This window comes from Triticum urartu, chromosome 4A, assembly GCF_056163025.1.
Source record: "Triticum urartu cultivar PI428250 chromosome 4A, HENAU_Tu73, whole genome shotgun sequence".
NCBI lineage: Eukaryota > Viridiplantae > Streptophyta > Magnoliopsida > Poales > Poaceae > Triticum > Triticum urartu.
In genome coordinates, this window is record NC_141876.1 from 4,130,126 (window position 1) to 4,144,547 (window position 14,422).

Sequence of the window (14,422 nt, forward strand, 5' to 3'; positions counted from 1 at the left end):
GTATAAGACCTCCGACGATTTTCTTAGCCTACAAACTAAGGAGAAAAGCTCAATTGGTGAGCTTGTGCTCAGATTGTCTGAGTACAACAATCATTTGAATCGAGTGGGAGTTGATCTTCTAGATGAGATAGTGATGTTTCTCCGAAGTCATTACCACCAAGCTGCTAGAGCTTCGTGATGAACTATAATATATCAGGGACATATATGATGATCCTTGAGATATTCGCGATGTTTGACACCACGAAAGTAGAAATCAAGACGGAGCATCAATTGTTGATGGTTGGTGAAACCACTAGTTTCAAGAAGGGCAAGGGCAAGAAGGGATACTTCATGAAACAGCAAATTCAGCTGTTGCTCTAGTGAAGAAACCCAAGGTTGAACCCAAACCCGAGACTAAGTGCTTCTGTAATAAGGGGAACAACCACTGGAGCAGAATTACCCTAGATACTTGGTAGATTAGAAGGCTGGCAAGGTCGATAGAAGTATATTGGATATACATTGTGTTGATGTGTACTTTACTAGTACTCCTAGTAGCACCATGGTATTAGATACCGGTTCGGTTGCTAAGTGTTAGTAACTCGAAATAAAAGCTACGGAATAAACGGAGACTGGCTAAAGGTGAGCTGACGATATGTGTTGGAAGTGTTTTCAATGTTGATATGATCAAATATCGTACGCTCCTTCTACCATCGAGATTGGTGTTTGTGTTGAGCATAGACATGATTGGATTATGTCTATCGCAATACGGTTATTCATTTAAGGAGAATAATGGTTACTCTGTTTATTTGAACAATACCTTCAATGGTCTTACACCTAAAATGAATGGTTTGTTGAATCTCGATCGTAGTGATACACATGTTCATGCCAAAAGATAGTAATGATAGTACCACCTACTTGTGGCACTGCCACGTAAGTCATATCGGTATAAAACGCATGAAGAAGCTCCAGGTTGATGGATCTTTGGACTCACTCATTTTTGAAAAGTTTGAGACATGCGAACCATGCCTATTGGTGTATATGCATGAAGAAACTCCATGAAAATGGACTGTTTGGACTCACTTGATTTTGAATCACTTGAGACATGCAAATCATACCACATGGGCAAGATGACTGAAAGCCTCGGTTTCAGTAAAATGGAACTAGAAAGCAACTTGTTGGAAGTAATACATTTTGATGTGTGCAGTCCAATGAGTGCTGAGGCATGTAGTGGATATCGTTATGTTGTTTCTTCACAGATGATTTGAGTAGATGTTGAGTACATTTACTTGATGAATCACGAGTCTGAATTATTGAAAGGTTCAAGTAATTTCAGTGTGAAGTTGAAAGATCGTCGTGACAAGAGGATAAAAGATCTATGATACGATCATAGAGATGAATATCTGAATTACGAGTTTGGCACAAAATTAAGACATTGTGGAAATCGTTTCACAACTAATACAGCCTGGAACACCATATTGTGATGGTGTGTTCAAACATCGTAACTGCACCTTATTGGATATGATGCATACCATGATGTCTCTTATCGAATTACCACGATAGTTTATGGGTTAGGCATTAGAGACAACCACATTCACTTTAAATAGGGCACCACGTAATTCCGATGAGATGACACCGTATGAACTATGGTTTAGAGAAACCTAAGCTGTCATTTCTTAAAGGTTTGGGACTGCGACGCTTATGTGAAAAAGTTTCAGGCTGATAAGCTCGAACCCAAAGCGGATAAATGCATCTTCATAGGACACCCAAAACAGTTGGGCATACCTCCTATCTCAGATCCGAAAGCAATATGGGATTGTTTCTAGAATCGGGTCCTTTCTCGAGGAAAAGTTTCTCTCGAAAGAATTGAGTGGGAGGATGGTGGAGACTTGATGAGGTTATTGAACCGTCTCTTCAACTAGTGTGTGGCAGGGCACAGGAAGTTGTTCCTGTGGCACCTACACCAATTGAAGTGGAAGCTTATGATGGTGATCATGAAACTTCAGATCAAGTCACTACCAAACCTCGTGGGATGACAAGGATGCGTACTACTTCAGAGTGGTGCGTAATCCTGTCTTGGAAGTCATGTTGCTAGACAACAATGAACCTACGAGCTATGGAGAAGCGATGGTGGGCCTTGATTCCGATAAATGGCTCGAGGCCATAAAATCCGAGAGAGGATCCATGTATGAAAACAAAGTGTAGACTTTGGCAGAACGGCTCGATGGTCGTAAGGCTATTGAGTGCAGATGGATTTTAGAAGGAAGACGGACAATGATGGTAAATGTCACCATTAAGAAAGCTCGACTTGTCGTTGAGATGTTTTCCGACAAGTTCAAGGAGTTGACTACGATGAGACTTTCTCACTCGTAGCGATGCTAAGAGTCTGTTGGAATTATATTAGCGATTACTGCATTGTTTATGAAATCTTGCAGATAGGATGTCAAAACATTGTTTCCTCGATGATTTTCTTCAGAAAAGGTTGTATGTGATACAACCGGAAGGTTTTGTCAATCCTGAAAAGATGCTAATAAGTATGCAAAGCTCCAGAAATCCTTCTAAGGACTGGAGTAAGCATCTCGGAGTTGGAATGTATGCTTTGATAAGATGATCAAAGATTTTGGGTTTATACAAAGTTTATGAGAAACTTGTATTTCCAAAGAAGTGAGTGGGAGCACTATAGAATTTCTGATGAGTATATGTTGTTGACATATTGTTGATCAGAAATGACGTAGAATTTCTGGAAAGCATATAGGGTTATTTGGAAAGTGTTTTTCAATGGAAAGCCTGGATTAAGCTACTTGAGCATTGAGCATCAAGATCTATAAGGATAGATCAAAACGCTTAATAGTACTTTCAAATGAGCACATACCTTGACATGATCTTGAAGGTGTTCAGGATGGACCAGTCAAAGAAGGAGCTCTTGCCTGAGTCGTAAGGTATAAAGCTCGACCACGGCAGAATAGAGAGAAAGGACGAAGGTCGTCCCCTATGCTTAAGACATAGGCTCTACAATATGCTGTGTGCCGCACCTGAAGTGTGCCTTGCCATGAGTCAGTCAAGGGGTACAAGAGTGATCCAAGAACAGATCACAGGACAGTGGTCAAAGTTATCCTTAGTAACTAGTGGACTAAGGAATTTTCTCGATTATGGAGGTGGTAAAAGAGTTCGTCGTAAAGGGTTACGCCGATGCAAACTTTGACACTAATCCAGATTATTCTGAGTAGTAAACTGGATTCGTATAGTAGAACAGTTATTTTGAATAGCTCCAAATAGAACGTGGTAGCTGCATCTAGGAGATGACATAGAGATTTGTGAAGCACACACGGATCTGAAAGGTTCAGACCCGTTGACTAAAACCTCTCTCACAAGCAACATGATCAAACCCAGAACTCTTTGGGTGTTAGTCACATGGCGATGTGACCTGTGAGTGTTAATCACATGGCGATGTGAACTAGATTATTGACTCTAGTGCAAGTGGGAGACTGTTGGAAATATGCCCTAGAGGCAATAATAAATTGATTATTATTATATTTCCTTGTTCATGATAATCGTTTATTATCCATGCTATAATTGTATTGATAGGAAACTCAGATACATGTGTGGATACATAGACAACACCATGTCCCTAGTGAGCCTCTAGTTGACTAGCTCGTTGATCAATAGATGGTTATGGTTTCCTAACCATGGACATTGGATGTCGTTGATAACGGGATCACATCATTAGGAGAATGATGTGATGGACAAGACCCAATCCTAAGCCTAGCACAAGATCATGTAGTTCGTATGCTAAAGCTTTTCTAATGTCAAGTATCATTTCCTTAGACCATGAGATTGTGCAACTCCCGGATACCGTAGGAGTGCTTTGGGTGTACCAAACATCACAACGTAACTGGGTGACTATAAAGGTGCACTACGGGTATCTCCGAAAGTGTCTGTTGGGTTGGGACGAATCGAGACTGGGATTTGTCACTCCGTGTAAACGGAGAGGTATCTCTGGGCCCACTCGGTAGGACATCATCATAATGTGCACAGTGTGATCAAGGAGTTGATCACGGGATGATGTGTTACGGAACGAGTAAAGAGACTTGCCGGTAACGAGATTGAACAAGGTATCGGGATACCGACGATCGAATCTCGGGCAAGTATCGTACCGATAGACAAAGGGAATTGTATACGGGATTGATTAAGTCCTTGACATCGTGGTTCATCCGATGAGATCATCGTGGAACATGTGGGAGCCAACATGGGTATCCAGATCCCGCTGTTGGTTATTGACCGGAAAACGTCTCGGTCATGTCTGCATGTCTCCCGAACCCGTAGGGTCTACACACTTAAGGTTCGATGACGCTAGGGTTATAAAGGAAGTTTGTATGTGGTTACCGAATGTTGTTCGGAGTCCCGGATGAGATCCCGGACGTCACGAGGAGTTCCGGAATGGTCCGGAGGTAAAGATTTATATATGGGAAGTCCTGTTTTGGTCACCGGAAGAGTTTCGGGGTTTATCGGTAATGTACCGGGACCACCGGGAGGGTCCCGGGGGTCCACCAAGTGGGGCCACCAGTCCCGGAGGCTTGTGTGGGCTAAGAGTGGTGAGGGACCAGCCCCTTAGTGGGCTGGTGCGCCTCCCATAAGGGCCCATGGCGCCTAAGAGGTGGAAAGGGGGCAAACCCTAGGGGATATGGGCCTTAGGGCCCATATTGGTGCGCCTCCCTCTCCTCTCCCCCTCTTGGCCGCCACCCTTGATCCCCATCTAGGGCTGCCGCCCCCCCTAGGGGTGGGAACCCTAGAGGGGGCGCAGCCCCTCCCCTTCCCTATATATATGAGGCCTAGGGCTGCCCACAATACAGGTGATTCGATCTCTCGTTGGTGCAGCCCTGCATCTTTCTCTCCCTCCTCTTCTGTGGTGCTTGGTGAAGCCCTGCAGGATTGCCATGCTCCTCCATCACCACCACGCCGTTGTACTGCTGCTGGATGGAGTCTTCCTCAACCTCTCCCTCTCTCCTTGCTGGATCAAGGCGTGGGAGACGTCACCGGGCTGCACGTGTGTTGAACGCGGAGGTGCCGTGCGTTCGACACTTGGTCATCGGTGATTTGAATCACGACAAGTACGACTCCATCAACCCCGTTCACTTGAACGCTTCCGCTTAGCGATCTACAAGGGTATGTAGATGCACTCTCCTTCCGCTCGTTGCTAGTCTCTCCATAGATAGATCTTGGTGACACGTAGGAAAATTTTGAATTTCTGCTACGTTCCCCAATAGTCGCCGCCTCCCATGCATGCAAGGCCTGAAAAAGCTGAGACGGGATATTTACTGCGGTCTCAGGCCCAGACAACGGGACGGCCCAACGGTCCATCCAGCACGCCCGCTATTTGTTAAAAAAAACAATCTCCTAGCCAATCAGATTGCATCTCGCGGATCGCCCCCTCCTCCCTGCAGATTCCTTCTAGAAGGGTTAGATCGACGGCCCTTGATCGCCGCTGGGGTTAGATGAATGGCCCTTGTTCAGCGCTAGGGTTAGCGGGGTTTGGAGCAGTCAAAGCTATGTTTGACCGGATTTCAAATGAGCATAATAAATTAAATAAAAATCAGAAAAATAAAAAACCTGCGCACATAGTCTTCTTATGTCATATACTAACGATTTAAGTTGATAAACAAGGTTTACATACATTTAAACGATAAGTTCATGTGTAGTGTGTGATATCTCGAGTATCTCAAACTCTCTTGTATGAAGTGAAGAGAAGTGTATTGGGGAAATGAACATGAAAATTTCAAAAAACTCACCACAGCTTCATTTTGGAGTGACTAAGAAGGATCCAGGCTTAGTTTTTCATTTTGATGTTTTACACTTTGGTTAAATCTTGGTCAAAGTTAAGTCTAACCAGAATTCAAATGAGCAAAACAAATTTAAAAAAAATCAAAAAATGGAAAAACCAGCGCACATAGTCTGTATATATAGAATATATGTGTAGGAAAATTATTTGGCTGATTTAGACAAGGTCGAAAAAACCTTGCTTACAAATGAGGTCGTTTACCCTACCTTTGGACCCCTCTTTTTAGCACATTTTTCATGAAAATTTCAGAAACCTCACCACAGCTTCATTTTGGATTGACTAAGAAGGATCTAGGCTTAGTTTTTCATTTTCATGTTTTAGACTTGTTTAAATCTTGGTCAAAGTTAGGTTTGACCAGAATTTAAATGAGCAAAACAAAATTCAAAAAAATCAAAAAAAGGAAAAACCATGTGCTCATTCAAACATCATCCAACAGATATTTAAACATCATGTCGAACATACTTCTAACATAGGTCCAACATCATCCAACAGAAATACAACATGTCAAGTGATAAATGTTTCATAATACAACATCATCCCTTATTCATAATGTTTCATAATTATTCACATATAGCGTCGGGGCTTCTGTCTGTTCCTTGAGCTTCTTGCCATCACTTTGCTCCGCGTGCACCTTGTGCTCATTGCTTCTTCTCTTCTCCTCTTGGTTGTCGGTACCTTGCACGTCTTCTTCAAACATATCATAGAGCTGTGCAAAACATAAACGGTAATGAGATCATGTCAAGTGATAAATGTACAGTAGTATTTGACCCTTGCAAGATTTACATACCTAGCAGAATTCACAACAACAGAAGGTTGGTCACCATTTGGAGCCTCATTTGGATCATCATTTGGAGCCTCACTTGGATCACCATGATCACCATTTGGAGCCTCACTTAGATCACCATGATCACTATTTGGAGCTTCACTTGGATCACCATGATCACTATTTGGAGCCTCACTTGGATCACCATGATCACTATTTGGAGCCTCACTTGAATCATTATTTGGAGGATATTTTGGACCATCATCATTTGGAACCTCGTCAAAATCCTCATCTGATGCAACCGGTTGTTGACCATCATTTTCATCATCTGTTGAGGCAGCCGGCTGCTGGCCAACATTTTCATCGAAGCCTTCATCGAAACTCTCTCCGAACGCTGGATCTACTATGTTATCACAATACTTACCGAAATGACCAGACCCACCACACCTTGTGCACTTACGCTTCCTCGCTCCAAGTCCAGCTCCTTCGCTGCGAGGTATGATTCGACTCTTCCTTGGTCTACCTGCTGCTTTCTTCAGAACTGGAGCGCAAAGCTTGAATCCAGGGTCCACCATGTCCCATTGTTGTTTTCCCTCCATAGCAGGCAAGGCATAAGCATATGTGGCTTTGAACCTTGCAACAGAGTAGTAATCATGCACATACTGTTGTATGTTCCCTGCTGGACCTGGGAGAGAAGTGATGAAAAACAAGGCATGAATGCATGGCAACCCAGTTATCTGCCATTGCCTACAACTGCAAGTTCTAGCTTCTAAATCCACTAGATATCTCCATTCCCTCTTCTCTTTATCCAAATATGATATCTCTGCTGTGGTACCCGAGCAAAGAGTCATGTTCATTTCCAAGCCTGTTGTCTTCTGCTTCAGTTCATTCATCACAGCAGGGATGATAATGTGGCCCATGAATTTTGCCTCGGCTGTTCCTGCACGATAATGAAATTTCTGCATGTATTCTATCCTTATCCTGTCAAGCAAATCCACAACATAATGACATTTTAGTTTCCGAATCGTTGAGTTGAAAGACTCTGCTAGATTATTGTGCACATAGTCAACTTTGCTCACTTCACTGAATTGGCTTCTGGCCCATAACTTGGAGTGGTGTGTTTCCAAGTATTCTTTCGCTTTGGGATTCATATATAACTGCCTCAAGTGGTAGTTGTGCTTCTTCACACTGCAGGTCAAAGATGCTGGCCATAAATTGTCGGTATACACCTTTCCTTTGAATTTCTTCATGAAATTTGCAGCAAGGTGACGCATGCATTCCCTATGCTCTATTCCAGGGAACACATTGTCCGCGGCCACTTCTAAACCTTTGCAGGCATCTGTATGAATGACCAACTCATTGGGATGTGCAATAGCCCGGTGCAGATTATGCAAAAACCAAGTCCAGCTCTCCTCAGACTCTGTCTCCAACACACCGTAGGCAACTGGAAATACAAAACTGTGTGCATCAACTGCACAAGCTGCTACTAACTGTCCTTTAAACCTCCCTATGAGAAAAGTGGCATCAATAGCCAAATAAGGCATGCAGCCTGCCAAAAAACCCTGGCGACAAGCCTCAAAGCAGACAAAAACCCTCCTAAAGCATTCCTTGGTCTTTGTCACTCCCCTGAATGTGTACTCCACGGTGAGGTGATCAATATCTACAATACTACCTGGGCTTGTCCTCTCCACTTCACCTTTGAATGAATACAACAATTGAAAACTTTCCTGCCAGTTACCATAAATAGAATCCATAGCATGTTGTTTACCATTGAACAACCTCATGTATGGTAAATCTATCTTGAACTTACCTTTGATGTTCTTCTGCAATTCCTTTGGACCCACTTGCTGGTTTTCTTTCACCCACTTCTTTACTTCTTCTGCCACCCATCTTGACTTGGCTCTACTGATTGTATCCTTCCTAAGGGTTGATTCCTGACATGTGTGCTTAAAAGGGTTCACTTTGACCTGGACATTAGTGCTATTTCGCATTTTAGATGCGAGCAGCCTCCATGGACAACCCTCAGTCGGACAGTGCACTCTGTAACGTACTTGATCGCTCTTGTCAACTTTGAAAGTACGTTCTACCTTGATGCAGTATGTCACAAGTGCATTTCTACACTCATTCATGGATGCAAAAACAATACCTTCTTCCATATGAGGGTTCAAAGGGTCCCATTCAACAGTTGCAAGGTCTTCGTCCTCACCCACCGCGTCATCATCCACACAGACTGCATTGTGAGCCTCATCTTGGTTTTCAGTCCGAGCTGCCCGTCGTAAATTCCGAATAACATCAGAATATAGCTTCTCTTCATCAACCCCAGAATTATAGTCATCAGGCTCCACTTCAAGGGGGACCCTACTGCTGTTGCCCACACTTGTCGAGCCACCACGTCGCCGTGCACCAACTGAACTGTTCTGGCTAGAGATGCCATTACGACGACTTGGTTCTCCCCGAGATGTTGCACCCGTCATCCTAGGTCCAAATGCCTGCTCAAGCACATCAACTTGCAGCCTCACATGAAAATTATCTTTCTCTTTATGCCTAACAAACATGGTAGCTAGCTCTTCATCACTACTAACTGTCACCCAATTCTTTTCCCCATCATAGTATTTGTATACCACTTCATCAAGCAAACCCCAAGGATATTGGCTACAAATTACCTCCCCAAATTGTCTGAAACTCCAATTACTAGCCATTGGCAACCGATAATCAAAACCTCCTTGGTATTTCTTCTTATCCTTTGCATCGAACATGTACCGGTCCCTTCTAATGTGCACCATGAAAGCAAACCGCAACTCCATCCTAACCGGCGAAAAACAGAGACACAATCAGCACACTAATTGGGCAAACCTACTCGAATCGAGTGTTCAAATGCACAACTAAGCTCAATCTAAACAAGAGGCGAGACTTACCCCTCGGGAACCCAGTCATGGACGCGGCGGATCTCCGGCCCGATGCCTGCCTCGCCAAATACTCCGGGGTCGCCGCTGCTCGCCATTTCGCCCTAGAGTTCCTCCTCCTAGTTCAAATACCTCCAGCAGCCCCCCACCTTTGGGCGCTCCGTCCGGGCACACAGAAGGAGGCCGCGCCGCTGGTCGAGCAGGTGGCGGGCGCCCCACCTGTGGCGTCGCAGGAAGGTGGTGGGCATCACAGGTAGCCGTGGAGCGTAGGCGCAGGACGGTAGCGGCAGAGCAGGCCATGCAGCTGGTGGCGGGGCAGGTGCTGGCCCGGCGCAGGCGGTGGCGGCGGCGCAGGACAGCCGACCGGTAGATGGGGAGAGTGAGCTGAATGATTTGGGGATTTAGTTGCACGGGCCTACATGTCAGCTCCGGACCCACGTCCACGCAGTCCCACGTGTAAGCTCCGGACCCACAACCACTAACGCTGGCAGACGGAATGGACTCAAATATGGCCGTTTGGCCTCGTCATAGTTGTTGTGCATTGACTAGGGGCAAAACTGAGCACAATTCGCATCTGAGGGCAAAACTGAGCACATGGACACCACTGAGGGCAAAAGGATAATTAACCCTTCTTAGAATGATTGTAGAAAAAAGTAAACCCTAATACTAGTGTTCCGGGATCGCTGCGCTGTGTTGGGGTCAATACATTCTTTTGCCTGGTTCCCCAGGCCTACCGAAGTAGAAGGAAGAGGCTACATTCATGAGATCGGTCATACTCTGCAGCTCGACTTTTCCTAGGTCACGAGTGAGATACTCGTCCGAGCAGCCGCTTTGAAACGTTGTGATTTCATTGGCATCGGTGATGTCTCTCATTCTACTTCTTGAGTCGGAATGTGTTTCTCACTTGTATAAATATTAAACTTAGTTTCTTTTTAAGAAATGCAACTCTCTGAAAAAGTAGCAATTATATGATATCTTTGTGTGTGGAGTTCATCTATTAGGAGCCCTCCTCGTTATTTTCTTTACTTGAAGGATGAAGAACATCATTCTGATTACATGTTATCACTAACCATACTCATATAGTAAATAGCTCAACAATAGGATGTTGTGATATATATTAAATTCCCTCACATCCGAAAATGGGTTTATAGTGACAGTCATATTTCTGAATTTTCATTGGGTTCCTATGCTTTCTGAATATTTGATTGTCTGGATATTAAGGAATTTTTGAATTTCTAAATATACAGCACTGAACCCATCGTTGAGGGAAGAAATTGCTATAGTTTTGGTGCATACTTAGTGCTGATGGATATGCAAAACATCATGCCATGTAATCATGGAGTTTAGTTTTGCATCCTGTCGTTGTTGTCTGTTGACGCCTCTGTAGTTTGTGACTCCTGCATTTTTGCTTGCTCAATGGTACACAAATTAAATGCTACTCCCACCATTCCATACTGTAGTGTCAATAAATGACTTACATTATGAGACGGAGGAAGTAGTGGTGTTGGAGGTTGCAATGCTGACAAGTGTAACTAAGTAGAAGGTTACGCGCACACGGTTTGTCCATTGAATTCGAATTTAGAAACACAAGAGATGGAAAAGCAGAAGCAGGATTACAAAAACGGCCACAGAGTGGCTGCAGTCTGGCCTCCATTGATCCTTTGCTGTGTATACAGATAGAAGCGCTGAAGACTATTGGGTGATTGATGCGAAGCCAAGTTTGATGGCTCCTTCAGTGCTTAACTGGATCTGGATCTGGATCGGCCATCACATAGTCTAATGCAAGTTCAAACCACTACGTAGTATCAACAAAAGGTACTGACCCATGATTTCTGATTGCTTATTTGAACTACATTTGGACTGACTTTAGCTAACAATGGTTGCTCTGTTAGGGGCGGCATCTACTCTGGGCCACAGGAGGATGCGGAAGTAGACATCGATAAAGAAAGCTCAGGGCAGCCCTCTGGATTAGAGATGAGAATCAAATTTGGGCGGTTGGATATATCGTGTATGTGGGAGGTGAGGAGATGGATACGAATCGTGTAGAATAAGATAGGTAGATGGCGGGGCGCAATAAATGGGCTAGCTATTGGTGTTCGTCCAAAAACCAGTGTGTGACAGCCCACATCGTTACTTGATGTCAATATGCTTGCTACGGTCATGATGGACTGGATTTTTACTGAGAGCAATGGCAGCTTGATTGTCCACAAACAGCTTGAACTTGGCCTGCGGCCTCCCGAGCATCTCACTGATCAGACGAGAGAGCCACACACCTTGGCACGCCGCCACTGCCGCAGCGACGTACTCAGCCTCGCAAGAAGAGAGAGCCACTACCTTCTGCTTCTGCGAGCTCCAAGTGACAAGATTGTTGCCAAGGAAAAATACATTGCCGGAGGTGCTCTTCCGGTCCTCAGTGTCACCGGCATGATCACTATCTGTATAGCCAACAAGCTTCACCTCGCCGTGCCCGGCCTGATAACGACAGCCGTAGCCCAGCGTCCCTCGAATATACCTGAGAATCCATTTCACGGCTGCCCAATGATGAGTGCTCGGGGTCTCCATGAATCCGCTTACAATTCCCACGGCACGTGCGATGTCAGGTCTTGTGTTGACAAGATAGCGAAGACTGCCTATCACACTGCGGTACAGCTTGGGATCAAACAGCTTGCCTTCATCCTCCTTCCTGAGATTCAAACGACACTCCATTGGAGTGCTGCTACTGTTGCACTCTTCCATGCCGGCTACCTCTAGGATTTTCTCCGCATAACTCCGCTGACGAAGTGTGTTTTAACCCTCTGTTTGGGATACCCGAATCCCCAAGTAGTAGCTGAGTAATCCAAGGTCACTCATCTTGAAGAGCATCTTCATCTGATCCTTGAACTCTCTGATTAGCCCTTTGTCTGTGCCGGTAATGACAAGGTCATCCACATACACTCCAACTAGCAGAAAAGTGGACTCATCTCCATGCTTGTAGACCACATGTTCCAATGGACTTCTCTCAAACCCAAGATTGACAAGAGAATCGTGAAGCTTTGCGTACCAGGCTCTCGGCGCTTGACAGAGGCCGTAGAGCGCCTTGTGCAGCCTCAGTACACGGTGCTCTTCCCCTGGCGCAGCAAATCCGGGCAGCTGGTCTACATACACCTCCTCACTGAGATCGCCATTTAGGAATGCCGACTTGACATCCATATGGTGAACTTCCCAGCGGTGGTGCGCGGCGAGCGCGAGCAGAACGCGCACAGTCTCCAGTCTGGCCACGGGCGCAAAGGCTTCCTCATAGTCCGCCCCTTGCTTCTGTACGTATCCCTTCGCCACTAGACGGGCCTTGTACTTGGTGATGTTTCCTGCAGGATCCCTCTGGACTTTATAAACCCATTTCAGCCCGATGGATTTCTGACCGGCAGGCAGGTTTGACAGTTCCCAAGTCTTGTTCTCATGGATGCAGCGCATCTCCTCCACCATTGCAGCCTTCCATGGTGCATTACCCAGAGCCTCTTCAACGTCCCGCGGCTCTTCGGCATTGAGAAGACACCTCTCATGATACTCATATTCAGCATCTTCTTTTGTGGCATCCATGACGCACGACATGCATCGGTACCTGATTGGTCCGGTGTCCACGTCCCGCCGGTTTCGTCTTGTGACAGTGGAGTGGCCCACCTAATTTCAGGCATTCTCAGAGTCTCTTCTGTACTTGGCGTGGCTGTTTCCCCCATGGGTGAAGCTGGCGTCTCTCCCTATACTGCCGTCCCAAGTGGTGTCATCGGGGGCAGCGGCGTACTAGGTGAGCCACCATGAACTCCTCGGGTGTCCAGCTCCTCCACACCTGGTTCCGTGGTGTACACACTAGTAGAAAACAGGGCTATGGTCCAGGCCGGCTCAGCCCATTAGTCCCGGTTCAGTGTAGAACCGGGACTAATGTGGGCATTGGTCCCGGTTCGTGAGCCCAGGGGGCCGGCCGGGCCACGTGGGCCATTGGTCCTGGTTCGTCTGGACCTTTTGGTCCCGGTTGGTGGGACGAACCGGGACCAATGGGCCTCGCTCCTGGCCCACCACCATTGGTCCCGGTTGGTGGCCTGAACCGGGACCAAAGGCCGCCCTTTAGTGCCGGTTCTTGCCACAAACCGGGACCAATGAGGTGCCTATATATACCCTTGCCCGCGAGCAGAGCACTCCAGTGCTCTGTTTTTCTCTGGCCGGCGAGGGGAGGGGTTTGTGGTGCTCTAGCTCACCTCCTATGCACATGAGGTGTTTGATGGAATGCCCGAGCCACACTACTTAAACTTTCTCCTCTCGAAGCTCGACCTCCAAGCTCCATTTTCCTCGAGATTTGTCTAGATTTAGCGGTCCGTCACGCCCCGTCCCCGTCTTCACCGCCGTCGATCACCCGCGCTGATCTCATCACCGACACCACCGTGGTGAGCCTCTTGTTCTTATCTTCTTTCTGAAAGGAAAAATATTCTTACTTGTCTGTTTAGATAGATACTTGTATCATTTTCTTACATTTATTATTGCATCTTATATAGTGCGATGGTTTTGGTATCCGCCCCCGTCGGCCCTCGTCCTGTCTATGATTCGGATTTGGTATGTATATTATCTTCATAAATATTGGTTCATTTATTGTTTATGAAAATTATGCCGACCAACGTGACATAGATTTTATTTATCTAGGATGTATGTGAATCGAAAATGCCAACCGACCCTATTGTCGAGAGGTTAAATGTAGTTGAAGAAGAAAACAATTTGTTGAAGGAAAAAATATAAAAAATTGAGGAGGAGAAGATGATATTGGAGTTGCATGTTGCGGATGTCGTCGATGATCACAAGTCAAGATGGATGCAATGCGCTTGAAGATTAGAAAGATTAGAAAATATGCCATTCATACCGAGGCTTGGTATCATTATGCCGTTGGATCAATTGTTACCTTGGTTGCGATTATGATCGCGT

The 14,422-nt window shown here is 45.6% G+C and overlaps 1 pseudogene; it reads right to left on the reverse strand.

The window, feature by feature from the left end:
• Positions 1-11,608: 11,608 nt before the first annotated feature.
• On the reverse strand, positions 11,609-12,214 carry LOC147974270 (secreted RxLR effector protein 161 pseudogene; annotated as a pseudogene).
• Between the last annotated feature and the right edge of the window lie 2,208 nt (positions 12,215-14,422).